This window comes from Idiotropiscis lumnitzeri, unplaced genomic scaffold (genome assembly GCF_059441095.1).
Source record: "Idiotropiscis lumnitzeri isolate Australia: NSW breed Sydney's pygmy pipehorse unplaced genomic scaffold, RoL_Ilum_1.0 HiC_scaffold_65, whole genome shotgun sequence".
Taxonomy (NCBI): Eukaryota; Metazoa; Chordata; class Actinopteri; order Syngnathiformes; family Syngnathidae; genus Idiotropiscis; species Idiotropiscis lumnitzeri.
This window is the reverse complement of record NW_028283603.1, coordinates 189,811-197,764: the sequence shown is the minus strand read 5'-3', so window position 1 is coordinate 197,764 and position 7,954 is coordinate 189,811. Positions and strand designations below refer to the sequence as shown.

General features: G+C 42.0%; 1 long non-coding RNA gene across 1 annotated transcript; it reads right to left on the bottom strand.

Moving 5' to 3' along the window:
* Positions 1–4,957: 4,957 nt before the first annotated feature.
* Positions 4,958–6,170, bottom strand: LOC148315657 (uncharacterized). Its single transcript, XR_015840713.1, has 3 exons — positions 5,866–6,170; positions 5,246–5,299; positions 4,958–5,156 (listed from the first exon to the last, which is right to left on the bottom strand). It is a non-coding gene; the product is annotated as an uncharacterized LOC148315657 (long non-coding RNA).
* Positions 6,171–7,954: the final 1,784 nt, after the last annotated feature.

The window sequence follows — 7,954 nt, the reverse complement described above, 5'->3', positions numbered from 1 at the left end:
GCCAGTTTCCTCGCACATTGCAAAAACATGCATCCATTTACTCTGATGCCAATGTTTTCTGTACCTTATGGCAGATTTTTCTCTTTGCCGAAGACTATTAGCACTTGTAGAGCGAGGACCTGTGCCACAGTCGTCAACTGCACCCTAAAATCTGATCATTTTGTATTTTAGACATTACACACTACACAGTTAAAGATGGTCCAAAAAAGAAAAATGGATTAATGTATTTCAACTTACATAATACTCTTTAAAGAGCTGACCAGCTCATTCCCAGAGGTACGTATTGGGGCGTATTGGTCGTCTTTACAGAAGACTCCAGGAGGTAACTCAGGTTTGACCTTCAGCCACAACAGAGTGTTGGGTGTGAGTGCTTCCAAGTCGTTGAGGTCGGAAGATGTCCTTGTGATAGGCCTGCTGTTTATAACTGCTTCAGCCTCACCAAGCAAGGTATATTGACTTTCTTCACCCGAAATTTGTTCTTTTACAGTGACATTCAGGATTTTTCTCACAGACCAAATAAGTCGCTCACAGCTTCCTCCGTGGTGGGAACCTGCTGGGGGATTGCTATGCCACTGAATACCTTTTTGCAGCAAGTGTTTCTCGATTTACTTAGTGTTCCATTCTTTGATTGATTTCTTCATTTCACTGTCAGCTGATCTAAAGTTGGTTCCGTTATCAGAATACATCTCTCTCACTTGTCCTCTTCTGACAAGAAATCTTCGGATTGCGTTGAGACAAGCATCTGTGTCACGTGAAGATGCAATTTCCAGATGTACGGCTCGTACAGCGAGACATGTAAAAATCACGCCGTATCTCTTTACTTGTCCTCTAACCCTACTTACTTAGAATGGACCAAAATAATCAACGCCAATTCTCTTGAAAGGCGGATCGTCAGGTAGCACTCTTCTGATGACTCTAGCAGCTCGAGGTATCCAAAACTGTTGATGCAGATTAGCCATCATGTGGTTCCTTCCAGCGTGAGCTGTAATCTCATGAATGTATCTCAGGACTAGCTTTGTGTTATGTGAATCCTTGGCAAGATGGCTTGCTGTTTTGCTGTTTCAGGCATGGCTGCGTGGCTCAACTGTCCACCAACCCTCATGACACCATCTTGAAGTACTATATTGAACTTGTAAAGTGGGCTACTTTTCTTCACCCTTTTTTGTTTTTCAAATATGGCTAAATCTTTTTTGAAACTTCGCCTTTGACAGTATTTCACAAGTTCTCTTTCTGCTTTATCCAAGTCGTCGCAGGTCAAATACTTTCCTTTGACAGTTCTCTTGAATAAATTCATCTTGCCTTCTTCACCTAATGTGATTAACTCCTTTCTATTTTCCTTTACTCTGTCAGTAAGTCTTTCAGCTTTAGAAACCAGGCTACGGCCTGCTTCAATGCTGTCCAAGACGAATAATGGTTCATCCACTGGCCCAGAGAATCTTTGGGCTACAGTGACTGAATTACATGCACTTGAGTCACTCATTTGACCTCCAGGTCATTAATTGGTAATTTGAAGTGGTTTTTGTGTTTAACTAAATTCCTGGACACTGCCTGATTTTTTTCAGAGCTGTACAACCACTAGAAAGGGTGGTTCCCACAATGTGAGTTTTGCTCAGGTGGCCCAACAATGTCACAAAAACAAGTAGGGGTGTGTGTGTGTGTTTGTATAAGCTACATGTTGGGGACCAACATCGGACAGCACACCCACTGTAGGGGACCAAAATTTTTGTGGGGACCAAAAATCTGGGCCCCACAAAAAAGAGCATTGAATTCAGTGATAAGAAGCTCAGGGGGAGGTCCTGTCAAAGTTTCAGGGCTTCCCAGGAAGGTCACAAAAACAAGACGAGTGTGCTAGAAATGTGTGTGCGGAAAAATTACTCAGGATCGCTGTCTAGTGGTCGGTCCCGGTACTGCACTTACGCACACTTCACACACTCGGCTGGTCTGCGCATGTGCAGGACAGTCTGCTTTATGTCAGGCAGCCACCCTCCCCTCCCCCACAGCCCAACCCGAAAAATTGAGATGTTAGTTAAGTATTTATTCCTATTATTGAGTGAGATTACATATTTTTACTTGGCAGCTGGCACAACAGCTAAGCTTGGAGCACAGTTATTGCAAAATAAAATAAATAAACAGTAACAACAATAACGATTGTTAATATTGTTATACTTTATAGCGTAACCTATTTATACTAATTTTCTGTATGCAATTTCAAGTGCAACTAATATAGTTGTGCATATAGATAGCCACCAAACTCCATACATTAGATAAAAATAAGAGCCACGATGTTAACCAATTAACAGTTCAAGAAAAAAGCAGACATCCAAGAACTTGCTTTGTTACTTTTGCGTGGCCAGAACTACAAACCCCAAAGCAGAGCAAACCCAAAACATCAGAGAAAGTACAATACTTTTGTCAAGGAGTGGTGCTGCTGCTTTGCGATCGCTGCCACCATAGTGAACGCGCTCCCACATTCGTGCACACGCACACATGCCACACACCTGTTTTCCACGTCCTGTCAGTCCACTCCGTCGGTCCGCATTTATTTCGTTGGTCAGCCATCACGGTTGGGTGCGCACTAGATCGCTGTTAAACCATCTTCTACGCCACAGTCCTCGTGTTCAACAAACATTTCTCCCGAATTCGCCTACCATGCACAACTCTCCACTTTCAAACCGAGCGCCGCTGTTACTTCCGGGTTTTTAGCGCCAAGCACTTGACGCTAGCGTGTGACGTCATGGCGAAATACTAGGTTTTAAAATAAAAATTTTCTTTTTTTTGTACAGTCTAAGTGCATGGGGTTATGATAGATCGAATGAGTATACCTTTATGTACTCACTAACATTTATGTTGATCATAAAATGTTGTTTTGATGAAGAAAACTGTTATTTTTTAGAATCAATTGGCTTAGGGCACTTGGGCAAACTACGGCCCGGGGGCCACTTGTGGCCCGTTAAACGTTTCAATCCAGCCCCCCAAACTTGAAAAAAATTAAATGAATAAGCCTTGTTAATGGTTTATTTTCTAAATACTGTGGTTTTTCAAAGACATATATATTGTTGTAATGCTTTTGTTCACTTTCGTTTAAAATTAAATGTATTTTAGGACTCATTGTGCCCCCCCCCTCCCAATCCAAAAGTTTGCCCATCCCTGGCATAGTGGATGGGCCGAGGAGTTTAAAAGGCACACATCATGCATTTTTCAGTCAGTTTTAGCCAGGGCTTGGTATGGGGAAGACCAGCTGGTTTACATGTAATCATTAAATTTTCCCAAGTTTTATTTAAGTTAATTGGACAAAACAAAAAAAACGCAATATTCTTCTGCCAGAGAGTATGTAATATTCTTCTGCCATTTTATTGTAGAGGGCCATTTTGAGCCCCTAACAATATTATTCAACCAAGAGATCATGAGTCGTCGCCCACTTACTTTCTGAAGTCAGCTGGGATGTCACGGCTGTGACCCTCGTGAGGATAAAGTGGTTCAGATGGAAAAGTAGGACTAAGGGCTTTTTCTCAGGTTTCCATGCGCAAATCCATGTATATTAGGTTAATTGGAGACTCTAAATTCTCTACTCATCAAATGACATTCGTGACCCTGATGGATAGATAAAATAGATTATTAATCTGCCATGGGAAGTCCAAGGTGTCTGGTAGAAAGAAATGCATTCATACACTCATTACACAGTCAACCAAGCAAAGACACAAAGCCTAGGGCAGGGGCGGGCAAACTTTTTGATTGGAGGACCACAATGGGTTCTAAAATATGACAGAGGGGCCGGACCAGGAGCAGATGGATGGAGTGTTTTGGAAACCTCACCTCATCTGAGAAAAAAAATACATTTAATTTTAAATGAAAGTGAATAAAAGCATTCCAACAATAATATTTGTCTTTGAAAACCACAGTGTTTAGAAAATAAAACATTAACAAGGTTTATTCATTAAATTTTTTTCAAGTTCGGCGGCCCGGATTAAAACTTAACGGGCCGCATGTGGCCCCCGGGCCGTAGTTTGCCCTCGCCTGGCCTAGGGCATAAACACATACATGTAATATCCAATCCGCTTATTCTCACAAGGATAGCGTGCTGGAGCCTACCCAGCTGTCAACGGACAGTAGGCGGGGCACACCCTGAAGTGGTTGCCAGCCAATCGCAGGGCACGCAAAGACGAACAACCATCTGCGCTCAAACTCACTCACAAATGCAACCTCCACACAGGAAAGCTGGGTCCCGGGATCGAACCCTGCACCTTGGGACTGCGAGCCGGATGTCCTAACCAGTCTTAACTCATTAAATACCAGCCATTTTCACTGGAGCAACCCGCTCAATCCCAGCGTTTTCCTGGGTTTTGACTAATATTGCAAGGCCCACAGAATATAGTATTCTAATGCTATATAGACATGGAGCACACCCGAAGAAAGATGAGACTCTCTTCTTTCAACAGAAAAAAATGTTTGTTCCTATCTTTTTCCATTCTTGAGCAATCGGCATTTGAAAATAGCTAAATTTCATGAAAACTCCAATCCCTGGGGAAAAAACTGAGAAAATGAGCTTTTTGTAAACTGATGCATTTTGACCATAATTTGAATTTTGACACTATTATTTATGGCTTTTATGACACCTCTAACATCTAAATAATGCATGCCTTCTATAAAATAACAAAAAAAAGCACAAAAAATGTTTTTGATAAAATAAATTTATTTGCACATAACACTAAACGACTGAACTGTTGAACTATGTACAAAAATGAAATACATCAGTGTCATACATACTTTTTTTTTGTGTGATATAAAATAAAACAGTTGCCTTGATGCAAGGGCACACAACATAGTTCACACCACATTCTTGTTTCACTCCGTTTGCCTTTGCACAAACAGACCCGACACTTTCGTTGTGGTCTGGCTTTGCTGGTCCGTGGAAAATAGGCGAGCTTGTGTTTGTCCACTGGGGTTTGTGTGAAAATAATTGTCTGGGAAGTGATTGCTGGCATCCGCGATGTGCTGCAGAAGCTCATCCGTGAGAAACAGCTGCAGGAAATCAGCTGGCTCCTCAGACTCCAAATGGGCAGCGGCATTCAGTGGTCCAGGGGTTGCTGTAAAGTCGATTTTCCTCGGTTGCCATCCAGTGTGACGCCATCCGGAACCACTGCTTCCTGATGCACAACCTGTAAATTACAGAAATACAAACAATTGGAAATATATATTTATTGCTGCATTTTATTGCTGGCGTGTGAAGTTTCATATTATAATTTACCTTTCTTTACACCAACAAGACGAGGAGGAACTTTCTTGCCGCGGGATGCACAATCTGTGAATTTTAGAAAGTATGCATGATTACCACACCATTCAGTATTGTTGTTTCCTCGTCGGGGAGGAGATGCGCTCGCGCGTAACTGCACATTTACGCGACATTTTCTGCCCGCAAGATGCATGATATGTACAATAAAAGCATGAGGGCTAAAACCACATGTTCAATGGTAACTTGCGAGCGTTTACTTCCTCGTCGGCGAGGACTTACGCTCGCGTGTAATTGTGCAATAGGCGCCCGGACGAGAAAGTCAGCGAGCAAGCTTGCGTCTAACTGCACATTTACGCGACATTTTCTGCCCGCAAGATGCATGATATGTACAATAAAAGCATGAGGGCTAAAACCACATGTTTAATGGTAACTTGCGAGCGTTTACTTCCTCGTCGGCGAGGACTTACGCTCGCGTGTAATTGTGCAATAGAGGCGGCCGGATGAGGAAGTCAGCGAGCAAGCTCGCGTCTAACTGCACATTTACGCGACATTTTCTGCCCGCAAGATGCATGATATGTACAATAAAAGCATGAGGGGTAAAACCACATGTTCAATGGTAACTTGCGAGCGCTTACCTCCTCGTTCGGGGGGGATCTGGTGAGGACTCTCAGCTGCTTTGGCTATTGTCCGAAGGCAGGCGATGCAGGCCGCAAGGCACGCGCACCCTCTTTAGACGCCGTTTTGTTGTGACGACGACGAAGCGTCATCCTCTCAACCAAAGCGTCTCCATCGCCTTGATGCTTTTAGGAAGCTTTTTTTTTACAAAAAAGCATTCCTCGATCGTCATTTGCTTGGAGGATTTCATTGCTAACGCTACTAATGCGACTGCTGCTAGTGCTGCCGATGCTGCTGCTACCCACGCTGCTCTCCACACTTATAAGTCTACCCCAGGATCCCGCCCCCCCATTTGTACCTCTGGCGCAGATTCAAGGCGGATCTTTTGCACCTCTGCCCCCTGCTGGGTGATTTTTACATGATTCACAATGCGGACAAGGCTGATTCTCAGTCAGAGGTTGCATCAGACCCTTATGTACACTATGACGTAAAAAAGACAGGAAACGTACTTATACGTCTTTGGTAGAGGGCGCCATTGCATTAAAAGACGTCTTTGTACGTCTAAGGGAGTAAATGAGTTGAACAAAGTACAGGGTCCTTCACCTGACTACAGATGATCTTCTGGGGACTTTATTTGGTTTTAATCACTTTTGGGGTCTGTATCTATGCACACTCCCTGGTTTTGCTACCTTCCCGGGTACCACATACACACTGCTTAGTTTCTCTGCCTTCGTGGGTACCACATACATATTGCTTGGTTTCTCTGCCTTCCTGGGTACGACATACACACTGCCTGGTTTTGCTACCTTCCTGGGTACCAGTCACACAAACGTCAGACGACTCAGCACATACCGACTGTCTCAGCACTACACACTTTCACTCCAAGGCAGTGCTGTGAACCAACTTACTGACAAGAGGTAGTATTTAGAATTTTAAAAAGTGCTTGAAAGGTTTTGTTCATGTAAAACCAACAGATTATGACATTATTATTATTATTTAAATCAGTATTAAACAGCATCAGCATAGGTTAAAGATATTATACAGACTATATACGATAAAAAAATACTAAACCACCCTTGCTTTTCCGTCATTTCTTGTATAAGTTAACACACAGATGTATAACATTTGTTTATACAAATATAACGATTAAAAAGTAGCTGATTAGAGTTTTAATTTTGTATTCATTAATCTGTAATAAAAATGGACATATTTTGGTTAATAAAATTAACAAGAAATAAAAGTAAAGGGTGTTCTAATACTTTTTTCAAGATTGTCCTAACATACATTTAATGTTTACAGTATATGTCTTCGGAAGAAGCGCAGCATTAGATTTTTTTTTTTGTTCTCTCTCTTTGACTTCTGAATTTGAATTTCTGTCACAGATGTGCTTGAATTCTATTTTGGATGATTTGTGTTAAACTGCACAAATATTTGAAGAGCCATAGAATTCAAGAATCACACCAGTGCTGCTACTCCTCCGAACGGGTGAACGCCCTTGATTAACAACCTGCGTTGAGGTGGCTTTTGAGATTCGTGGTGTGGGAGAAAAATCTCCGAAGGCATTCTTAGACTTCAAGAGAGGGTCCACAATTTTCAAAGATTCACTTCCGTCTGAATCAGAGGCCTCACTTGTATCCGGAATATATTCATCTCCACTGTCATCTGAGTTGGAGTAATAATGCTTATCCATTCCAAAGTCAGCCTGTTTTTTTAATCTAAAAAACAACAACAACAACGAAATATAAAGGATAGAAGGCAGGAGACCAATAAAATATATGCAATTTGCTTGTAAGATTCCCTGAAATCTATATGGGTTGTTTACCTGTATACTTTTGGTCCTCCTGAGCCTTGGGATAGTAATATGGTCTGGGTCTGAGGCACAAAGTTCAGGGGCAGGATTTGACAATGATTCGTCAGAATCTGTGTCGTTATTCCAAGGAAGATTCAGCCCATATTTTTTGTCCAAGGGAGGAGACTGGGTTGCATCAGAGTCCAAGAGAAAATTGAGAACCCATTAAATACTTAATCCCCAGAGGAATCTGCACAGAAAAAGGTCTTAATTCTATTTGAAAAAAAAAAAAACTAAAATATTGATGAATGATATTATGA